Below are 25,132 nucleotides of genomic sequence, written 5' to 3'. Positions count from 1 at the left end.
ACAAATCAAGCCTCGGAAAATTTAAGAAAATTGAAATATCAAGTATCTTCTCTGACCACGACGCTATGAGATTGGAAATCAATTACAGGAAAAAAACTGTAAAAAACACAAATACATGGAGGTTAAACAGTGTGCTACTAAATAACCAAGAGATCACTGAAGAAATCAAAGAAGAAATAAAAAAATACATAGAAACAATGAAAACACGATGACCCAAAACCTATGGGACACAGCAAAAACAGTTCTAAGGGGGAGGTTTATAGCAATACAATCTCACGTCAAGAAACAAGAACAATCTCAAATAAACAATCTAACCCTACACTTAAAACAACTAAAGAAACAAGAACAAAGAAAACCCAAAATCAGTAGAAGGAAAGAAATCATAAAGATCAGAGCAGAAATAAATGAAGTAGAAACTAAGAAAACAGTAGCAAAGATCAATAAAACTAAAAGCTGGTTCTTTGAGAAGATAAACAAAATTGATAAACCCTTAGCCAGACTCATCAAGAAAAAAAGGGAGAGGATGCAAATCAATAAAATTAGAAATGCAAAAGGAGATATCACAACTGACACTGCAGAAATACAAAGGATTATAAGAGACTACTACAAACAACTATATGCCAATAAAATGGACAACCACGAAGAAATGGACAAATTCTTGGAAAGGTACAATTTTCCAAGACTGAACCAGGAAGAACTAGAAAATATAAACAGACCTATCACAAATAATGAAATTGAAACTGTAATTAAAAATCTTCCAACAACCAAAAGTCCAGAATCAGATGCCTTCCCAGGCGAATTCTAGCAAACATTTAGAGAAGAGCTAACACCTATCCTTCTCAAACTCTTCCAAAACATTGCAGAGGGAGAAACACTCCCAAACTCATTCTATGAAGCCACCATGACCCTGATACCAAAACCAGAAAAAGATATCACAAAAAAAGAAAATTATAGACCAATATCACTGATGAACATAGATGCAAAAATCCTGAACAAAATACTAGCAAACAGAATCCAACAGCACATTAAAAGGATCATACACCATGATCAAGTGGGATTTATCCCAGGGATGCAAGCAATCTTCAATATATGCAAATCAATGTGATACACATTAACAAATTAAGGAATAAAAACCATATGATCATCTCAATAGATGCAGAAAAAGCTTTTGACAAAATTCAACACCCATTTATGATAAAAACTCTCTAGAAAATGGGCATGGAGGGAACCTACCTCAACATAATAAAGGCCATATATGACAAACCCACAGCAAGGATCACACTCAATGGTGAAAAACTGAAAGCATTTCCACTAAGATCAGGAACAAGACAAGGATGTCCACTCTCGCCACTCTTATTCAACATAGTTTTGGAAGTCCTAGCCACGGCAATCAGAGAAGAAAAAGAAACAAAAGGAATACAAATTGGAAAAGAAGAAGTAAAACTGTCACTGTTTGCTGATGACATGATACTATATATAGAAAATCCTAAAGATGCCACCAGAAAACTACTAGAACTAATCAATGAATTTGGTAAGGTTGCAGGATACAAAATTAATGTACAGAAATCTCTGGCGTTCCTATACACCAACAACGAAAAATCAGAAAGAGAAATTCAGGAAACACTCCCATTTACCACTGCAACAAAAAACAATAAAATACCTAGGAATAAACCTGCCTAAGGAGGTGAAAGACTTGTACTCAGAAAACTATAAAACACTGATGATAGAAAAGATGACATAAACAGATGGAGAAATATACCATGTTCTTGGATTGGAAGAATCAATATTGTGAAAATGACTATACTACCCAAAGCAATCTACAGATTCAACGCAATCCCTATCAAACTACCAATGGCATTCTTCAGAGATTTAGAACAAAATATTTTACAATTCATATGGAAACACAAAACACCCCGAATAGCCAAGGCAATCTTGAGAAAGAAAAACGGAGTTGGAGGAATCAGGCTCCCCGACTTAAAACTATACCACAAAGCTACAGTAATCAAGACGGTATGGTACTGGCACAAAATCAGAAATATAGATCAATGGTACAAGATACAGTGCCCAGAGATAAACCCACGCACATATGGGCACCTAATTTACGACAAAGGAGGCAAGAACATACAATGGAGAAAAGACAGTCTCTTCAATAAGTGGTGCTGGGAAAACTGGACAGCTACATGTAAAAGAATAAATTAGAACACTCCCTAACACCATACACAAAAATAAACTCCAAATGGATTAAAGACTTAAATGTAAGACCAGATACTATAAAAATCTTAGAGGAAAACATAGGAAAAACACTCTTTGACATAAACCACAGCAAGATCTTTTTTGACCCACCTCCTAGAGTAACAGAAATAAAAACAAAAATAAACAAATGGGACTTAATTAAACTTCAAAGCTTTTGCACAGCAAAGGAAACCATAAACAATACAAAAAGACAACCCTCAGAATGGGTGAAAATATTTGCAAATGAAATAACAAAGGATTAATCTCTAAAATATACAAACAGCTCATGGAGCTCAATATCAAAAAAACCAAAGAATCCAGTTAAAAAATGGGCGGAAGACCTAAATAGACATTTCACCAAGGAAGACATACAGATGGCCAAGAGGCACATGAAAAGATGCTCAACATCGCTAATTATTAGAGAAATGCAAATCAAAACTACAATGAGGTTATCACCTCATGCCAGTCAGAATGGCCATTATCAAAAAATATAGAAACAATAAGAGCTGGAATTCTAGGGTGTGGTGAAAAGGGAACCCTCCTGCACTGTTGGTGGGAATGTAAAGCGATAAAACCACTATGGAAAACAGTATGGAGGTTCCTTAAAAAACTAAAAATAGAACTACCATATGACCCAGCAATCCCACTACTGGGCATATACCCTGAGAAAACTGTAATTCAAAAAGAGTCATGTACCGCAATGTTCATTGCAGCTCTGTTTACAATAGCTAGGACATGGAACCAACCTAAATGTCCATCGACAGATGAATGGATAAAGAAGACGTGGCACATATATAGAATGGAATATTACTCAGCCATAAAAAGAAATGAAATTGAGTTATTTGTAGTGAGGTGGATGGACCTAGAGTATGTCATACAGAGTGAAGTAAGTCAGAAAGAGAAAAACAAATGCTAACACATATATATGGAATCTAAAAAAAAAAAAAAAAAAAGGTACTGATGGACCTAGTAGCAGGGCAGGAATAAAGAGATAGACATAGAAAATAGACTTGAGGCCATGGGGTGGGAGGGTGAAGCTGGGGCAAAGTGAGAGTAGCATCGATACACATACGCTACCGAATGTAAAACAGATAGCTGGTGAGAAGCAGCAGCATAGCACAGGGAGATCAGCTCTGTGCTTTGCAATGACCTAGAGGGGTGGGATAGGGAGGGTGGGAGGGAGGCTCAAGAGGGAGGGGATATGGGGACACGTGTATGCATATGGCTGATTCGCTTTGTTGTGCAACAGAAACTAACACAGTACTGTGAAGTAATTATACTCCAATGAAGATCTATTAAAAAAAAAAAAGAAGATTTAATACAGGAAAAAAAAATAAAGTGTTCTTTCTATTGTACATTTTGGATACCAGTCCTTTTTCAGATATGTTTTTTAGAGATTTTTTCCTGGTCCCTATCTTATCTTTTCATTCTATTAACAGTGTTTTTTGCAGAGCAGAAATTTAAAACTTTAATGAAGTTCAACTATCAATTTGACAATGTCCTTAGTGTCTATATAATCAGTCATAATTCCAATTATTATTTAAAAATTCTCTATGTCACAGAAATAATCAAATTTCCTTGTCAACTGCATCATTTTTTTTAATCGTCAAATCTCACCAAATCTTTCACCATGGCTATTTTTATGTCTTTTGTCTTTCACAGTTATTATTTTACCTTTGATTCTTCTCTGAAAGCATTTACAATCAATTACAGGGAAAGAATGCTTCATCTTCAAGGAGATTCATGGAAAGGACCCTGACAAGTACTCCAGAATACAGGTTTTTGACAACTTTAAGATCATACTACTGAACTGGGTAAGAATTTTTAGAACTCTAATGAAGAAATTGATTCATAAAACCGCTAACCCAAGATATAGCAAAACAAGACTTAAATTACATGTGACTGAAATGAACTGATGCAGATGATGATAATTTTTGCACTTTTTGTTTGAAGCGTTCTTGGTTCTTTAATGTTTTGTTTTCCAGATTTAAGGAAACCTTTTCTCTTTCTCTTAAGCTATCTATAACTTACCACAATTCAATAGATTATACTTTTTAAAATAAAAATTAAAACGTGTATCTTTTCTCTCTACCTGATCCTTGCAGAATTCAGATACTCTTAGTTTCTCATTTGCATGGCAAAATACTCATTTGCATAGGTTCGATAAGAATCTGTTCTCCCTATAACAGCACAAAATTGGAGACACTGGTTTCTTACTGAGGCTTTGTCTGGATCATCCTATTTGACCTACATGTACATAGACTCAGATGTGATCAGACAGATTTAAGGAACTGATGTTGACTTTATGGAGCCAATGCTTATGAAGTCCCTTGAAACACTGGCCTGGTGCCTTACTTACACTTGAGTAAGGATGGTCATTTTCCAGCTGGCCCAGGAACCTTAAGATACACTGGGGACCTCAAGAAGAGTGGAATTCACCCAAATCTACAGGTACTGCAGGGGAAGTCTGATGGCAAATTCTTGGCTTGGCTTCCTAGACTTGAAAGACTTTTAACGGTCCACTCTAGAATTCCTTATTAAAAGTTCCAACAAAGGTGACTTGAAAAGGACCTATATGATAAACCACTGTTGTTGCTGTGTTTATACAAATAATCAGGCCAGGATAAGACTAAACTTATTTTACAAACAAATCGTCTTACTATAATGGCATTTGAGAAAAATAGGGTAACTATAAAGAGAAAATTATGTTTCAATGGAAAACTATCACACACCCCTGTGGTTATTAGATATGGCCCTATTCGTTTTCTTTGAGGTTTTGTTATCTACCTGTAAACTGGACTGGATCCTGAATTATGTCTAGTTTCCTCCAGTGTCTAGTTACAACTGCTCAAACTAACAATAGCAAGTTTTGTCCCACCATTCTAACTTGGAATCACTAAGAATTAAAACTATCCTTTTCCTGAAACACTATAAGCTAAAGCTGGATGACACGATATAAACTTCAGAGAAACCACCACAACAGATCACGTATGGACAACCTTCATGCCTGCTGTTCTGCAGGCCACTAAGAAAATTCATGGGAACATTCAATTCCATAAACAGAGACATTCAAACTGCAGACCAGGAAATTCACCAAATTACAACTGCCATCCTCATTCCACCATCTGAAGATACTTTGAGCTCAAATCCAGAAATCTTCTTGACTGGATGCCCTCTGGACTCAGAAACTAGGTTTCCAACTATGAATCTTTGTTTTTCTTTTGTTTCCTCAGAAACTCCTCTCATAAATGCCTGACTGCTCACACCACATAGAGACCTAACTTAGATGGACACGGACACCCCCCTGCACCACTGCCTCTCGAAACAGACAGAAGAGTTTAACTGCACTGACTTATTCTCAAGACTAAGACACTAGTTCGGTGAGCTATGAAACAAGGTACCTTAGCTTCTGGGCTGTGAGACTTCTTGTGGAAGTTTCAAAGTGAGAGTGGAGAGGAATGAAGGGTGGCAGAATATGCCACCCCCAAATATGCCACTTTAGCGGAAGAATTATTTTGAACTAAAGGCACTTGAAAAAACGGCAGATTTTTGTTGTTGTTGTTGTTGTTAGAAAGGTGGTTAGAAGGACATTTTAATCTCTGCTTCTCTTTTTGAAAAGAGGACATAAAAACTCCCATGTGAAAGATGCCATCATCCCTGTACCGGAAGAAGAGAAACATTCTTTGCTGGGGAGTCAGAGCTGAGAGAATTCTACACAAACAGACCTTGTTAAAATAATTCTTACCTTCCTTTAGCCTCTGCACATGGCTCAGTTACTCTCCCACAGCTGCTACTCTTTACATGCTACAGGCCACTATAAAAGCATGTAGATTCTGCCACATTTTTGCATCTTCACTTCCGTACGAGGGCTCCTGTGTCACATAAAACTTACATAAATGTGTATGCTTTTCTCCTGGGAATCTGTCTTAATGTCAGTTTAATTCTCAGGTCCAGCTGAAAAACCCTAAGAGGGGAAAGGTAAAATTTTGCCTCCCCTACATGTATGACGATTTCTGGGCTACTTACATGTCAGACTGAAAACAAAGTCTTCTACTTTGTTTTTTATTTCTTCCATAATATTTCTATATTCCAACACCACTTACATTTTTTTGACAGTTTGGAAATGGACCAAAAGCACAACAGCAACAACAAAAATAGATAAGGTGGATTTCATCAAAATTAAAAACTTTTGTGCAACGACTCAATAGCAAAGAAATAAACAAGTCACGGGGATGTGATGCACAGCATGGAAACTAGAGTTAATAACACTGTGCCGTCTACTGGAAACGTGCTAAGAGAGAAAATCTTAAAAAGTTTTCATCACAAGAAAAAAATTCTTGTAACTATGTATGGTGAGGTATGTTACCAGACATTGTGGTGTTCATTTCACAACATATACAAACATCGAATCATCATGTTGTACACCTGAAACTAATATAATTTTATATGTCAGTTTTATCTAAATTTTTTAGAAGTTTGTGCAACAGAGGGCACTATCAGAAAGTGAAAAGACAATCTACAGGATGGAAGAAAATATTTGCAAACCATACATCTAGTAAGAGTCCAGAATATATTAAAAACTTTCACAACTCAACAGCAAAAAGAGAAATGACTCAATTACAAAATGGATAAAGGACTTGAACAGACAAAAAAAGGTATACAGATAGCCAACAAACTTATGACAATATGCTCAAGATTAATTTGCATGAAGTAAAGGTACAAATTAAAACCACATTTCACACCCACTAGAATGGCTATAATAAAATATAGTAAAACAATGAATTAAATAAACTAAAAGAATTAAATAAGTAAAAATATAATAAAATAAAATAGAGAAAATTAATAAAACCAAAATTGGTTCTTTGCAAAGAGCCACAAAATTGACAAATTTTTAGCCAGATGGACTAAGAAAAAACAGAGACTCACATAACTGAAAGCAGAAATGAAAATGGGGGCATTACTACCAATTTTACAGAACTAAAACAGATTATAAGAGAATACTATGAACAACTGTATGGTAATAAAGTCTATAACCTATTAGAAATGGACAAATTCCTAGAAACACAAAACCTATCAAGACTAAATCATGAAGAAACAGAAATTCTGAATAGATCTATAACTAGTAAGAAGACTGAATCTGTAATAAAAAATCTCCTGACAAAGAACAGTCCTGAACTTAATGGCTTCACTGGTGAATTCTACCAAACATTTAAAGAGGAACCAATATTTACAGACTTTTCCCAAAAAGTGAGGAAGGAAGATTTCCTAATTCATTCTATGAAACCAGCATTACCCTGATACCAAAGCCAGACAAAGACACTATAGAGAAGAAAACTACAGACCAATATCCCCTGTGAACACTGATGACAAAATCTCCAATATACTAGCAAATCAAATTCAGCAGCATATAAAAGGCTTATATACCATGACCAAGTGGGATTTATTGCTGGATGATTCAACATAGGAAAATGGATTAATATCAAACACATTACAAAATGAAGGGAAAAAACCTCAGGATCATCTCAATTGATGCAAAAAAAGCATTTGACAAAAACGCAATACCCTTTCATGATAAAAACACTTAACAAAATAGGAATAGAAGGAAAGTACCTCTATGTAATGAAAGCCATATATGAAAAACCCACAGCAAACATAATACTCAACGGTGAAAGACTGAAAGCTTTTCCTCTAAGTTCAGGAACAAGGCAAGGATGCCCACTTTTGCCACTTCTATTCAACATAAGTACTGGAAATTCTAGCCAGAGCAATTAGGGAAGAAAAAGGAATGAAAGGTATACAAATTGGAAAGGAAGAATTATCTCTGTTCAAAGATAATATGATCTTATGCATAGAAAACCCTAACAATTCCACAAAGAAACTGTTAGAGCTAATAAATGAATTCAGTACTGTCACAGAATACAATGTCAACACAGACAAGACACAGTTGTATTTCTGTTCTATACACTAACAATGAACAATCTGAAAAGGAAATTATGAAACAATCCCATTTACAATAGCATCAAAAGGAATAAAATAACTTAAAAATTAACTTAACCAAGGAGGTAAAAAACTAGTACAATGGAAATTTCAAAATATTGCAGAAATAAATTAAAGAAGACATAAATAAATGGAATTACAGCTCATGTTCAAGGATTGGATGCCTTTTTATTGTTAAGATGGCAATATTACCTAAACCAGTCCACAGATTCAATGCCAATCCCTATAAAAATCTTAATGACATTATTTGCAGAAATAGAAAAATCCATCTTACAATTCACATGGAATCTCAAGGGACCTGGAATAGCCAAAAAAGTCTTGAGAAAGAAGAAAAAAGCAGGAGAACCACACTTTCTGGGCTTAAAACTTACTGCAAAGCTACAGTAATCAAAATGGTGTGGTACTGGCATAAAGACAGACATGTAGACCAATGGAATAGAACAGAGGGCCCTTGAATAAATAAACCCTTGCATATATGGTCAAATGATTTTTGATAAGGATGCTAAGATCATTCAGTGGGGAAAGGACAGTCTTTTTAACAAATGTTTCTGGGAAAACTGGATATCCACATGCAAAAGAATGAAGTCAGATCCTTACCTAACACCACATACAAAAATTAACTCAGGGACTCCCCTGGTGGCGCAGTGGCTAAGATTCTGTGCTCCCAATGCTGGGGGCCTGGGTTCGATCCCCGGTCAGGAAACTAGGTCCCACGTGCATGCCGCAACTAAGAGTTTGCCTGCCACAACTAAGGAGCCCTGGAGCTGCAACTAAGAAGCCCACCTGCTGCAACTAAGGAGGCTGTGAGCTGCAACTAAGGAGCCCGCTTGCCACAACTAAGACCCAGTGCAACCAAATAAATAAATATTTAAAAAAAAAAAAAACAAAAAAACTAACTCAAAGTGGATTAAGCTTAAATGTAAGACCTAAAACTATAAAACTCTCAGAAAAAAACATAAGGCAAAATCTCCACAGCACTGGATTTGGGAATGATTGCTTGGATATGACACCAAAGGCACACGCAATAAAAGAAGAAATAGACAAATTAGACCATGAAAATTAAAAACTTGTTTATCAAAAGACAATATCAGGGCTTCCCGGGTGGCGCAGTGGTTAAGAATCCGCCTGCCAGTGCAGGGACACAGGTTCGGATCCTGGTCCGGGAAGATCTCACATGCCGTGGAGCAACTAAGCCTATGCACCACAACAACTGAGCCCGTGTGCCACAACCACTGAAGCCCACGTGCCTAGAGCCTGTGCTCCACAACAAGAGAAGCCACCACAATGAGAAGCCCGCACACTGCAATGAAGAGTAGCCCCCGCTCGCCACAACTAGAGAAAGCCTGCGTGCAGCAACGAAGACCCAACGCAGCCAAAAATAAATAAATAAAATAAATATATATATAAAAAAATTAAAAGACAATATCAAAGAATAAAAAGGCAACTCACAGAATGGGAGAAAATATTTATAAATCATTTATCTGATAAGGTACTAATGTCCAGAATATATAAAGAACTCCAAAAACTCAACAACAACAACAAAAACAAAACCAACCTGATTAAAAAATGTGCAAACAAACTTGAATGAGGGCTTCCCTGGTGGCACAGTGGTTAAGAATCCTCCTGCCAATGCAGGGGACACGGGTTCAAGCCCTGTTCTGGGAAGATCCCACATGCCGCGGAGCAACTAAACCCATGCGCCACAACTACTGAGCCTGCGCTCTAGAGCCCGTGAGCCACAACTACTGAGTCAGCATGCCACAACTACTGAAGCCCATGCGCCTAGAGCCTGTGCTCTGCAACAAGAGAAGCCATGACAATGAGAAGTCCGCGCACTGCAACAAAGAGTAGTCCCCGCTCGCCGCAACTAGAGAAAGCCCGTGCACAGCAACAAAGACCCAACACAGCCAAAAATAAAAACAAATAAATAAATTAATTAAAAAAAAAAACTTGAATAGATATGTCTCCAAGGAATACATTTAAATGGCCAAAAAGTACATGAAAATATGCTAAACATAACAGATCATTAAGGAAATGCAGATCAAAACTACAATGAGGGGCTTCCCTGTTGGCGCAGTGGTTGAGAATCTGCCTGCCAATGCAGGGGACACGGGTTCGAGCCCTGGTCTGGGAAGATCCCACATGCCGCGGAGCAACTAGGCCCGTGAGCCACAATTACTGAGCCTGCGCGTCTGGAGCCTGTGCTCCGCAACAAGAGAGGCCGCGATAGTGAGAGGCCCGCGCACTGCGATGAAGAGTGGCCCCCGCTTGCCGCAACTAGAGGAAGCCCTCGCACAGAAACGAAGACCCAACACAGCCATAAATAAATAAATAAATAAATAAAATGCTTAAAAAAAAAAAAAAACTACAATGAGATACTACCTCACGCCCATTAATTAGCATGGCTATTATTAAACAAAACAGGACAAAAACCAGAAAATAACAAGTGTTGATGAGGATGTGGAAAATTGGTCTCCTGTACAATGTTGGTTGGAATGTAAAATGGTGCACCCACTATGGGAAACAGTATAGTGGTTCCTCAAAAATTTAAAAATAGATTACCACATGACCCACCAATTCCACTTCTGGGCGTATAGTGAAAAGAACTGGAAGCACAGACTCAGATCTCTGTAGTACACTCATGTTCACAGCAGCATTATTCACAACCGCTAAAATGTGAAAGCAACCCAAGTTTCTATCAACAGATGAACAGATAAGCAAGATGTGGTACATACATATGGTGGAATATTATTGAGCCTTAAAAAGGAAAGAAGTTCTGGCACATGCTACAACATGGATGAACCTTGAGGATATTATGCTAAGTAAAATAACGTCACAAAAACACAAATACTGTATGACTCCACTTATATGAGGTACTTGGAGCAGTAAAACTCATAAGGAGAGAAAGTAGAATTGTGATCTCCAGGGCTTGGGAGGAGGGGAAATGGACAGCTATTGTTTGGTGGGCAGAGAGTTTCAGATTTACAAGATGAAAACATTGTGGGGATGGATGGTGGCATGATGGTACAACATTATGAACATATTTAGTACACTGAGCTGTACACTAAAAATGGTTAAGATAGTCAATTTTATGTTGTATTTTACCACAATAAAAATTGAGAAAAAGAAAAAGCTGATACGACATTACCAGTGGTAGAGCTTGAAAAGGCCCTTACTATAAACTCATTGACAGGATTAAATCCATTGAGAGGGAAATACAAACAAAACTAGATCAGCAATTAATATTTTATAGGAAAGTGACCTGCTTCCATGGAAGAAGAAATATTCCATATGAGAAAGAGTAAGAAACCTACAAAAGGGATAATCAGATTCATACACTGAAAACCCATGACGGAGTTAACATCCGGGAGAAATGTTTACATAAAATTGTAGCTCCTTTTCTGATCTCCAATAAGATACTGCAGATTTTCCAAATAACTTAGAAAACATCACTCATATTTATCCACACACAATTGACAGAAAACCATGACAAGGTTAGTTAACACGCTTCATAAACGGTATAAAATTATCATTTCCAGTTTGTAGCCTGGTGACAATTCTTCTGTTTTAGTTATGGTATTTGAAAACTCTTATTAAAATTTACGTTAAAAGTACAGCAACAGCTAATGCTATTCCATAATGGAAAATTACTTGCTGCCAGTTGCAAACTTAACATATTTTTTGCACTGTGCCCTTTACTGCTCCTAAATCCCGATAAAAGGAATAAAGTCTAAAGATAAATGGTACAGTCACCTAAGGGGTAGTTTATGGTCCAACTGAACGTCCTGTACACTTCATTCCCTCCAGCAATCACACTGAAGGGAGGAAGGACATGATACGTCACCGTAAGGAAAGGCAGAAGGGCTGCGAACCCTCGAGGGTGGTCCAGACGCAGACGGTGGCGGTCTGCACAGCTCAGCTCCTCCTCACGGCTCTTTGTCCAGGACACCTCCCCTCAGCCGGCCTCCCACCCATCTCCTCTCAAACCCTGACGCAGTCAGCAGGGCTCACACTTCAACACAGAGATGCCCAGAGGGTCAGGATCCCCGGTCCTCAACCCGCAGGACAGGTTCTGCCCCCAAGAACTTCCCTGATCACAGGCACTTAGCATTTTGCATTTCTTAGGAAACCAAGGACCAAAAGATCCTTTTTAAGACGCCGAAAACGAGACAACAGATCAGGAAAAACAGGAAACACTACTGCTTTTCTAAGACTACCACACCAAAACAGCAAAATAGTTTCTAAGCGAATTCTCTTTTTTTCTGGCTGAGCCCTGCTTAATAGATACTAAATTAACTCCACATTAAGAGGAAAACGTGCTGACACAGGATTTCCTTTTGCCCCCAGCTCTCACGTTGGATGCATTTCAGTAATCAAAGTGCGTCATGCTGCCAATGGATTTCTTACCATTTTCACCCTGAAAGATTCCTTACCTGCCCTGGGATCAACAGGGTCCCATCTCTAAGAGGACCCGCCATCTGTTACCTGCTCTGCCACTCTGTTCCAGTTTATCCTCCAGGTGTACACCAAGTAGAAGAGGGTTTGAAAGAAGACACAGACCATCAATCCGGACCAGAGACCTGTGGGTGGGAAACAAGTATCCCATTCAGATTTTCTGCAATGCCCCCTCCCGGCATCATTAACATTCTCCTGTAACTACCGTATCCACAGCGTAAACTGCAGCTTACGCTAAAATTTTAGGTAATTATGGACCAGGATCAGACTCAAGCTTACCACTGACCAGGTTTGATTCCAACTCTAGTGGGAACGCACTGGAAGGCTTTCGGTGGGTGTGTGCATGTACCTGTGAGGCCTGATGTTTCTAGAAGCCCACTTTGAGAACCATCTCTCCAATTGCTGTGTACAAGAGATGACTGAGAAACATTATAAACGATGCCTATCTCCTTATGAGAAGAAACTATTTAAACCACTTAAATATCATTGCATAACAAAGTGGATATAAAATACCCATTCACATATGAATAACTACACTACAAAGCCAGCTGTCTAGGCTTGAGTTGGAACCCAGTATAAACTGGGAATTAGTCTGCTAACCTGTTCACATGTCTGGGGCCCCACGTTGGCAAGGGGTCACTGAGGCTGGGCCTCCCGTGGACTCCTGGCCATTTCACCGGAATAACCTCTCGAGTTGAGAAGCAGATGGATGGACACTTTATACCCTTTGATGGACTGATTCCATTCCTAGGAATCCATCCTAAGGAGAGACTCAGGAATGTCGTTAATAATTCATATACCTGGGATTCTCGTCACAATGTTATTTAAAAGAGGAACAACATACAACATCGCTAATGATTAGAGAAATGCAAATCAAAACTACAGTGAGGTACCACCTCACACTGGTCAGAATGGCCATCATTAAAAAGTCTACAAATAACAAATGCTGGAGAAGGTGTGGAGAAAAGGGAACCCTTCTACGCTGTTTGTGGGAATGTAAGTTGGTGCAGCTACTATGGAAAACAGTAAGGAGATTCCTCAAAAAACTAAAAATAGAGTTGCTACATGATGCAGCAATCCCACTCCTGGGCATATAGCTGGACAAAACTATAATTCAAAAAGATACATGCACCCCAATGTTCATAGCAGCATTTCACAACAGCCAAGACATGGAAACAACCTAAATGTCCATCAACAGAGGAACGGATAAAGATGTGATACATATACACAATGGAATACTACTCAGCCATAAGAAAGAATGAAATAATGCCATTTGCAGCTACATAGATGGACCTAGAGATTATCACACTAAGTGAAGTCAGAAAGAGAAAGACAAATACCATATGACATCACTTATATGTGGAATCTAAAATATCACACAAATGAACTTATCTATGAAATAGAAACAGACCCATAGACACAGAGAACAGACTTGTGGTTGCCGGGGCTGGGGGGGCGGGGTGGGGAGAGATGGACTGGGAGTTTGGGGTTAGTAGATGCAAACTATTACACATAGAATGGATAAACAACAAGGTCCTACTGTATAGCACAGGGAACTGTATTCAATATCCTAGAATAAACCATAATGGAAAAGAACATAAAAAAGAATATATATATATATATAAAACTGAGTCACTTTGCTCTACAGCAGAAATTAACACATTGTAAATCAGCAATACTTCAATTAAAAAAATAAAAGGGGAGCAATTGTCCACTATTTGGGAAGCATTAAATAAACGATACAAGGAAATACTAGAGAATTAATAAAAACCATGTCTTTAACATGGGACCGGGGGAAATTACATATTCAGTATAACCCCACTTTTGTGAATAACAGAAAAAATACTGGGAGAAAAATAATTTTAAAAGGCTGGAATAAAATACATTGAAATACCTCAGGTTTTATATTTGAGGAGTGAACTAGAGGTAATTTTAATTTTCATCATTATATTTTTTACATATTTTCACAAGATTTCCATATTGTTAATGTATAATTAATAGTCTAAAAGTATTATTTAACAAATCTGAGCACCTGCTAAATAAGTCCTATAGCGAGAAGCACTTTTATGGACAAAGAGGGAAATCGGACATGTTCTTATTCTAAAGAGCTTAGCGTCTACTAGAGTAGAGGTGTTTATGTTTTTTGCTTTTTCAAAGTAAAGCTGAATTGTGAAACCCCAGCAGCTCATAAGGCAGAGGCTCTGGCTATTTGGTTAAACGGTATTTCCGTGGTGTCCACGACGGTGCTTGGCAGGGATGAGACCGTAATAAATACTTGGCAGCTCTGTGTCCCAAACAGAGAAGGACGAAATCCTGCTTGACCCTGATCAAATACCCCACAGGCTCCCAGCCTGAACTGGTCATCAAAAGAGACATGACATTGAGGACAGTTACTCATTAAGCCATCACATGACAACATTTCCAAAAAGTCAGGATAAGAAACTAAGCACCTCTGTTTGTGTGGACACAGAAGGCTCTCACGACAGCTGCAGGATTAAAATTTCACAGAGCAATGGGGACAGATTCAAAATTGTTTACACAGTAAAAATGTACTGGTTGACACAGAACAAAAGGAGCTACTTGAATACATACTACAGCATTCGGTCAGTCCTCGAATCAGACTATTTTCTGCAGAAAATACAACTCATCGTTACTGAGGAAATCCAGAGAAACTGCAGATGTGGATACAGATGCAGAACACACATACAACAACTTACCCCAAAAGCACATGACAGATTGTTTTGCACAATTCTATACATTTAGAATCTTGATAAAATGGATAGATTTCTGAAAATATGTATAATTTGCCAAAGTTGACCCCCCCCCCCCGCAAAAGATATAAAGTCTAAACAAACTGATTTCAGAGGAGAAGTTGTAAAAGCTGTAACAAAGTCCTCCAAAACACCCAGCATGACAGTTTCATAGAATTTAGCCAAACCTTCAAAATACAGATCATTCCTATACTATGTAGATTGTTTCAGGGCATCCAAACAGGAAATAATTTCAATTCTCTTTATGTTATGAATGTAACATTAATGCTATTAATAGCAACCCTCGGAAAGATTACATACAAGATAAAGCTACAGACCAATCTTCCTCATAACTATCATTGCAAAACTCTTGAATAAAATATTAGCAGAGTCCAGCAGCTCACTGGAATAACAATAGCACAAAACAATCAGGACTGTTCTATATGAGGAAACCAAGTGGTATCACATCATCATAGTCGATCTCAGGAGAACAATGATAGAATCATCTCTATAGGCACTAAAAGGCCACCTGACAAAATCCTCAACCATCCTTGTTGGAAACATTCAATAAAGCAGACTCCATGGATACCTCCTGAACATTGTTTTAAAAAAGATGCACACGTAAACTTATTTATGTGTGTCTTTGTGTATGCTTTGATGACATATTTAAGACCATTTAAAAATCAAGACGGAGTAACTGTGGTTCAGGCATGGAGCTGGGTGGCCTTTGTGGATGTGGTTTCACACACGTTCCTGCATCATCGAGAACTTGAATTTTCTGCACTGTATCAGACTCAAGGACACCAACAGCCGTTCTCAAAATAATCTCTGCCAGCAGCTGCAACCTTATGATATCAAGGTCTCCCCTTGTAACTATGCCACCATTTCAACCCCAGCCAATCCTTGCTTAACAAGCACCCTTACTTCTCGCCAGCTCCAATACTAACTCTTGACAAACAGCTTACGCAGCTTTGTGGGTTTTGCCTTTATAAGCCTCCCCCGTTTTGTAGTCTGGCAGAAAACAAGAACAGCTTCTTGAATCTGTGTCTCCCAGTCTATAGTCCTCATCTTGCCTCAAATAAAACTCTCTTCTGTTCCTTAATACAGATTGTTTATTGATTGTTGGCGTCAACAGTGTGTATGTCAGCCCCAAATCCAACATGCTATTTGGTAGAGAAACATTAGAAGCACTATGTCTGAGGTCCTAAACAAGACAAGCATTTCCACTAATACCATGACAATTTATTGTTCTACTACAGGTGTTCAGGCCGGAAAAAGAAATCAGTGGAATAACATCTGGAATGGAGAATATAAAATTATAAGATTATTTGTAGACGATATGATTGTATCCTTGGAAAATCCATTGGGAATCATCTGAAAACTACTGCAAACAGCAAGAGGAACTCAGAATTGTAACAAGATAGAAAATTCACAATCATTAACAGCTCTCTACATACAACCAACCTTTAGATTATGCAATGAAAGAGAAGGCATCCAATGGCAACAAAAGGATACAATGTTGAGGGATACTCTTTACAAGGAAAATGACAAAAGCATGCCTGAGCAGAAGCTAGCATTTCTCAAATGTGCATCAGATATTTGAACACAGAAGCTGAGACTGCCAGGAAAGCACCTATTTTATGAAAACACAGATGGCCTCCAGGTCTTGGACCGAGATAATAAGAAAGAAAATTTTATTTCTTCCTTTCCGATTTGGACCCTTTTTAATTCTTTTTCTTGCCTAACTACTGTCTCCAACTTCCAATACCATATTGGATAGAAAGAGCGAAAGCAGACATCCTCGTCTTATTCTTGGTCCAGGGGGAAACCTTCTGTCTCAGCACTGAGTGTTACATTAGCCGTCAGTTCTTTATGTATGGCCTTCATCATGCTGGACAATCTTTCATCTTTTGTGAATCACTTTTACATATTTTTCTCTCCCATTTCATTTTTTTTTTAATGTGGTAAAATGTACATAACATAAATTTACCCTTTTAAGCATTTTAAAATGTATAATTCAGTGGCATTACACGCATTCACCACTATCCATGGACAGAAACTTATCATCATTCCAAACGGAAACTGTGCACCCATGAGCCCACTACCCGCCAGACGTTAGTAACCACCATTCTGTTTCTGTCTCTATGCACGTGGCTGGGTACCTTGCATAAGTGGAATCACGCGATATTTGTCTCCAGTTCATTTTACATGATTTTGTCAAACTTCCCCTTTTGTATCTCTGCTTTATTCTACCTTTGGTTGTTTCTAAAGTGGTCTTCATTTCTGTTCAGGTGTTCTTTTTCTTTTCCATTTCTTTCCTAAGTTTTAATTACTTGTTTGTCCTCTCCTTATTGTTTTCTCATCTATTCTTTAATCTTTTAAAGCATTTCTTTGGGCTTTTTCTTTTCCTTCAAAGACTATGTTTCGGTCTCTCAAGAAATTGTGAGAATTATCCATCTGGATGTTCATTATTTCATATAAGGTTTTATCTCCTCTTCCTTAGAGGTGTGTGTGTGTACACATGTGTGTAGCGTCTATGCATGGGCACTGGGTTTGTTCTTTTCTGACTAATACTCATCTGTGGACACAAACAGCTCTAGCGGGCAAGTATTTGCTAAAGAAGAGAATGGTGGTTTAGGGCAGGTATCCAAGGCAGCCTGAGGCTCCAATTCAGGTTTACTGTCTTAACATCTTTCATAAAATCTGTTTTTTCCTGCCATGGAAATATATTCGAATAGTCATAAACATATGAAAAGGTGCCCAGCATCATTAGTCATCAGGGAAATGCAAGTTAAAATCACACTGAGAAACCACTACACAGCTACCAGAATGGTTAATTTTTTTTAAACTGACATCATCAAGTGCTGGAGAGGCTGTGGAGCTAGTAGACTGTCACACACACACACACACACACACACACACACACACACAACACTCTACACATGCACCACGCCACACACACATATAACACTACACACACACACACACACAACACTCTACACACGCACCACGCCACACACACATACATACACACACAACACTCTACACACGCACCACGCCACACACACATACATACACACACACAACACTCTACATACGCACCACGCCACACACACATATAACACTCCACACACACACACTCTACACACGCACCACGCCACACACACATATAACACTCCCCACACACAATCACCCCACACACACACATATATAACACACACACACCACACACACACAAATACCACACACACATATAACACTACACACACACACACACACACACGGGGACTGTGAATTGGTACAAGCACAATGGAAAGTTATTTGACTCCTGAAGTTATGCATGTATCTGCTTCCACCTGGAAATTCTCTAGCAGTGACTAGATATAGGGGTATAAGGGGGATGCTGGTAACCTTCTGGGTGGTAGATATACAGGTGGGTTACCTTTGCCATAATTCATTGTAGACATTTATAATTCATGTACTGTTTTGTATTTATGTCATATCCAATAAAAATGTAGTATTTTATTACCCCCCAAAAATATGCTAGACTACATGCAAGGTTCAAACGTGTGATCTCTTCAGCAGTCAGCAGGGAGAGCTTTCCTAAAAGCAAGTTAATTCTCTCAGTCTCAGGGGACGAACGTTGTGAGTGTATGCCCAGGACTTCTTCCTTCCTTCTGGCCCTAATCTGGTCTCCTAGAAAGCTGGATGATTTGCTCATAACTTATGCCACACTGCAAGGAATGTATTGACTGCATACATATTTTTTAAAATGTTAACATCTTGAACCTCCTTTTACCCCATTGTGGATTAGTCTGAGGACCTGGATAACAGAATTAAGTGCAATGTGGCATGTCTCTCTATCATGTTCAGGTCTCTTGGTAGCAAGGAGCAAAAAAATTCAATTCAAACACTGGGTCCCTGACATTTGGAAATTGACTGGTTTATGACAGGAACTGTGAAGATGTCCTTCGCAGAGGTGCTTTTAGCTTCGAGCCTTAACTGAACACAAACGATCTTATCAGGACTTGTCTCTGAGCTCTGCCTTCCTCTGTATCAGCTTTATTCTCAGCGAGTCATTTCCCCTGGGGTGCCAACAAATTAGCTACAGGTGGCTCTAGGATTCTACCATCCGCATAGCTGGTGAGCCCATGGGGAAAGCATGTCTCTGTCATGATAGTTCTAAGCAAAGTTCTGGGAGGGCTGAATGGTCAGGCTTGGGTCACCCGCACCGGGGAGGGGGTCACAGAGTGGACCACCCACAATGAAGAAACTTTAAGGACAAAAAAGGGGTAATGGACTAGGAAAAGTATGGTGGCCAGGCGTACTATATTTCCCAAAGAAATAGCTTGTAGGCACTCACCCCACAATCCTGTACCCTGCAGTGGTGACCTCACTCGCCCAGAGATACTTAAATCCATGGGCACATCATAATCAAAAGCTGGAAGGGGAGCGTTTCAACTTGGGGTGAAAGAATCCCCAGTCCACTCTTTGGTTTCATAAACATACCACCTTGTTCTGCTGAAGAATTTGGACGTGGGTTTTCTTAGGTCCGTCTCCCAAGGCAATAGAAATAAAAACAAAAATAAACAAATGGGACCAAATTAAACTTACAAGCTTTTGCACAGCAAAGGAAACCATAAAAGAAAACAAAAAGACGACCTACGGAATGGGAGACAGTATTTGCCAACGATGCGACCGACAAGGGCTTAATTTCCAAAATATACAAACAGCTCATGATACTCAACAACAAACAAACAACCCAATCGAAAAATGGGCAGAAGACCTAAACAGACATTTCTCCAAAGAAGAAATACAAATGGCCAATAGGTACATGGAAAGATGCTCAACATCGATGATTAACAGAGAAATGCGGGACTTCCCTGGTGGCACAGGGCTTAAGACTCTGAGCTCCCAATGCAGGGGGCCTGGGTTCGATCCCTGGTCAGGGAACTAGATCCCACAAGCATGCCGCAACTAAGACCTGGCGCAAATAAATAAATAAGATAAAAAATTTTAAAAAAGAGAAATGCAAGTCAAATCTACAATGAGGTATCACCTCACACCGGTCAGAACGGCCATCATTAAAAAGTCTACAAATAACAAATGCTGGAGAGGGTGTGGAGAAAAGGGAACCCTCCTACACTGTTGGTGGGAATGAAAATTGGTGCAGCTACTATGGAGAACAGTAAGGAGGTTCCTCAGAAAATATACTACCATATGATCCAGCAATCCCACTCCTGGGCATATACCCAGACAAAACTCTAATTCAGAAAGATACATGCACGGCTATGTTCATAGCAGCACTATTCACGATAGCTAAGACACAGAAACAATGTAAATGTCCATCAGCAGATGAATGGATAAAGAAGATGTAGTATATATATACACAATGGAATACCACTCAGCCATAAGAAAGAATGAAATAATGCCATTTGCAGCAACATGGATGCATGCAACTAGAGGTTATCATATTAAGTGAAGTAAGTCAGAGAGAAAGACAAACATTATATGATATCACTTATATGTGGAATCTAAAATATGACACAAATGGACTTATCTACGAAACAGAAACAGACTCACAGACATAGAGAGTACACTGGTGGTTGCCAAAGGGGAGGGGGCTGGGGGAGGGATGGAGTGGGAGTTTGGGATTAGCAGATGCAAACTATTATATACAGGATGGGTAAGCCACAAGGTCTTACTGTAGAGCACAGGGAACTATATTCAGTATTCTATGATAAACCATAATGGAAAAGAATTAAAAAAAAAAGAATGTATATAGAGAATTCCCTGGCAGTCCAGTGGTTAGGACTCTGTGCTTTCACTGCTGAGGGCCCAGGTTCAATCCCTGGTTGGGGAACTAAGATCCCACAAGCCGTGCGGCAAAAAAAAAAAAAAAGTATATATATATGTATAACTTACTTTGCTGTACAACAAAAATTAACACAACACTGTAAATCAACTCTACTTCAATTTAAAAAATTACACACACAAAAAAACAATTTGGATGTGGTTTTAAAATATGCCCAAAAAAATGCCATCAATTGATTTCTCCAGTTAACAAAGAAATGTTCACGAGCTGGCCAAGAGTCAAACTCCCGGTGATGCTGCCATTGGAACCACGGCAGATTCTTCTTCAGGTCCTGTCTCACCCTCAGCAGGAGAAGCAGCCCTTTGCGGCTCAGAGGTTAACTTGCCTTAGATGATATTTTGATATCATGCCTCAGATTGCCTATTGTCACGTTGGAATTCTGTTCATTATTTACATTTTAAAAAATTGTGGCCTGAGTCATATGTCAGTTTACCTAGTCCCTTACATAACATTTATTAGCTCAGCGTTGAAAATGGTTACTCAGTGAACTGTGGGCCAGTTTAAACACTGCCGCACGGTTCCAGAAACAGGTTTCCCCCACTTTTTGAAAGTCTGCTTTACACCACTGTGCTTTTCCTACAGACCTACATTAGCACCTGTGTTTGCTAATGCAAAGAAATCCAAAGGGGATTTTCACTTTTAGGAGCGAAGGAGGTGACGAGTGAAAACAGCATACAGCGTCTGTAATTGCTACTTGGCTTTACTCCATTTGGCTTAGGGACGGGTTCATGGGAATGCTGTCCTCTGGGACAGCGGGAGAATCCTGCACTGACCGTAGACCGTGGGCCTACTGTGCACAGGCAACGCTCGGGTATGAAGTTGGCTTGGACACCGGGACGCGCTGGAAGCTCCAGCTTTCCCCGGTAAAGCAAAAGGCCTGCTCACCAGCAACCTCCCCTTTACCAGCAGGATCACCGTGGTATCTCCACGTGGACTTCATTTTTTTGGCCAAAAGAAGGCAAGGAAGAAAGTGAAGGAGAGTTTGACGGTCATGCCACCTTCCTTCCTTCACCAAGAAATCTCTTTAAATAACTCTCAAACTACTGTGGCTATTGAGAAAGCCACAAACGTGGACAGTGCAAGACACGGAGGCTGGAGCACTTGAGACTGTACCATTCCTTTGTTCAATAAATATTTACAGAGTACCTACAACCGACCAGATTCTTTGCTTGGTACTGACACTACGTTGAACACGAAAGACAGACACAAACAAATGGGTAAGGGACAGAGTGGCAGAGCCTGGTATTTCAGACATGGTGGTCAGTGAAGGCTTCTTTAAGGAGGTTACGTTTAAGCAGAGATGGAATTAACTCAGCTGAGCACTCCAGGCCGAGGAAAGAGCAGAGTGCAAAAGCCCCGAAGTGGAGGTGTGCTTCCTGTTCTGTGAACAGCAAGACAAGCACTCCACTAAGTACGAGAATCATACAGACTGAGGCTGGAGAGGAGGCTGCAGGCCAGGACACGTACAGCTAGTCGAGCATTTTGGATTTTGTTCTACATGTCACAGGAAGCCACTGGAAAGCTTTGAGCAGGGAAGTAACAGGGTCAAGGGTCTTGTGAAAGGATCACTGACAGCTGGGTGGAGAACGGCCGCAGCAAAGCGTATCAGTCAGGATCCAGCCGTGAAAAGAGAACCCACCCCAGTTACTGCAGGCGGAGGGGATCTGAAGAGTAAGAGAGGCCAGAAGGACACATGCGGTGACACCACAGATGAGAAGCTGCTGAAAACTCCCCTGGCTGGAAGGAACCCAGGGGAGCTGCACCAGCACCGGTGCCACCTGGAGATGCTGTCACTGTCACCCTGTATCTCCTAGAGAGGGGCCACCTTGACCAAGGAAGGAATCATCCCAGCTCCTCTTCCACTACAGAAACACCCAGCAGCTGCCACACTGCTGACTCCAGAAGCAGAAAGCTGCTCTCCTCCTCCACCTTCTGATTCCTGCTTACGCCTCCTGCTAGTAGAACTCACTGGAAGCCAGCCGGCAGGAGAACCCGGAAAAATCGTTCACACACTCTGGGTGTCTGAACACCCAGAGGGCAAGTGGAGGACTGAGAAACGACAGATAAATAACCTTCACCGAGTCCACAGTAGAAGCAGGAAACCCAGTAGAATGCTACATAAAGTGCTGGTGAAAATGATTATGGCTTGAACTAGGGCAAAGATGGTTGAATTCAACCACTGGTATTTTTTTTATGGTATTTTTTTTCTTCAACCGCTGCTATTCTTTTTAATTAATATGTATTTTATTCTATAAAGAAATAAACTGTGTTCCAATGTGAGTTACTCTGATACGATAATTTTCATAGATTTTTTTCCACATCCATAACAAATGTAATAGAGAAAACTCAAACAACCTCAGCAACTATGATATATTTCTCTTTCTATGGCCAGTGTTGTAAAAATAGTCTCCAAAACTTTCTGAGAGTTTGTAACCATCCTGTTAAAATGACATACTATTATTTCTTTTAATTGACAAACACATACATGACCAGTTGTCCTTCAACTGGAAAACAACTGGTATTTTTATGTTTTGAAACTAGGGTCAAAGAGAAGAGTCAGGATGATCCTAAGGACTTTGGCCTGAGTAAATGGGATGAAGGATGGTACCACTTACTGAGACTGAGAACACCGGAGGAGGCGTGCATTGTATTTGTCTCATGGATGAAGAGAAACCAACAGTTCTACGTACAGCTACCTTTAAGGTGCCTATTATGAATCCCAGTATGAGTGGGATAGAGTTGAACATACTGGCTGGAGTTCAGAGGAAAGGGTGGGACCAGATGGGATTTAAAATCTTCTCTGACCACCATGCACGGGATTAGACGAGGTTGTGACTGTGGAAAGAGAAGAGGTCCAAGGACTGAGCCCTCGGGCACCTGAACACGTCAGGAGGCCTGGAAGGGGAGAAAGGTCCAGCAAGGAAAAACCCAGAGGACTTGGTCAGGGAGGGAAAAGGAAAACCAGAATACAGGGTGATGGCGAACAAGCAAACACACTGTCTCTCCAGAAGACGGCAATGACTGCTGAGTGTGGAGGCCAAGTAATCAATAAACAACTTATCGTAAGACTAGAAGAGGGTTTTTTTTCTGGCCAAACTGAGGACTGTAGCCCAGGAGTGCAGTCTCCGCCAAGGAGGAAAGCGCTCTGGCGAAGCATGGTTTTCAGCGCAGTTTTATATCTTGTCAGGACAAAGAACACACATCAAACAGGACGACAGGATACATTCCTTCAAGGTTTCAAAAGAGAGAGCGAGCCAGCACGACCGTGGCGTCTGGGAGGGAAGCTCACCTTCGAGGGAGCGTCAGCACCGGCGTCCCAGGAAGGGGACAGACGTCCCCACCTTCAAAGCGGAGTCCTTCACTTCTGGATAACGCATTCTTTCCCTGAGTGGTGAAAGCAGATGCACGAGATAAACAACCACGTGACAAACTGATAAAGCCCAAGTCAAATCAGGTACAAGCCAGAAGGACTTCCTGCAATCTCCGCAGGTGCAGAGGAGAGCGAGGCGAGAACCCAGCTGCCGCGGGCATTGTCACGTGGGCGCAGGAGGGGGGGTCCGAGCTAGCTGCCCCTCTAGGGAGGGAGGGGGCAGGGACCTGGGGGGGGGCCCGGAGAGCGGCTGGTAAAGGGTAAAGGAGGGCGTGGGGGCGGGGCTGCTGAGGGGCACTCACCTGGGCGCCGAGTCCCCGCGGCTCCGAGCTGGAAGGGAGCGGGCCGGGCGGGCCGAGGGGCGCCGCGGCGGAAGGGCGACGCCTCCTGAGCCGCTGGGCGCGGGGCCCGGTCGGCGGGGTCGTGACCGCGGGCCCCGGCCCCAGCCCGGTC

General features: G+C 40.3%; 1 long non-coding RNA gene across 1 annotated transcript; it reads right to left on the bottom strand.

Annotated features, from left to right (window-relative positions):
• Nucleotides 1-12,669: 12,669 nt before the first annotated feature.
• On the bottom strand, nt 12,670-25,111 carry LOC137755390 (uncharacterized). The gene is made up of 3 exons (XR_011072009.1): nt 24,982-25,111; nt 24,599-24,693; nt 12,670-12,809 (listed from the first exon to the last, which is right to left on the bottom strand). It is a non-coding gene; the product is annotated as an uncharacterized lncRNA (long non-coding RNA).
• Nucleotides 25,112-25,132: the final 21 nt, after the last annotated feature.

Source organism: Eschrichtius robustus, chromosome 20, assembly GCF_028021215.1.
Source record: "Eschrichtius robustus isolate mEscRob2 chromosome 20, mEscRob2.pri, whole genome shotgun sequence".
Taxonomy (NCBI): domain Eukaryota; kingdom Metazoa; phylum Chordata; class Mammalia; order Artiodactyla; family Eschrichtiidae; genus Eschrichtius; species Eschrichtius robustus.
This window is presented reverse-complemented; position numbering and strand designations above follow the sequence as displayed.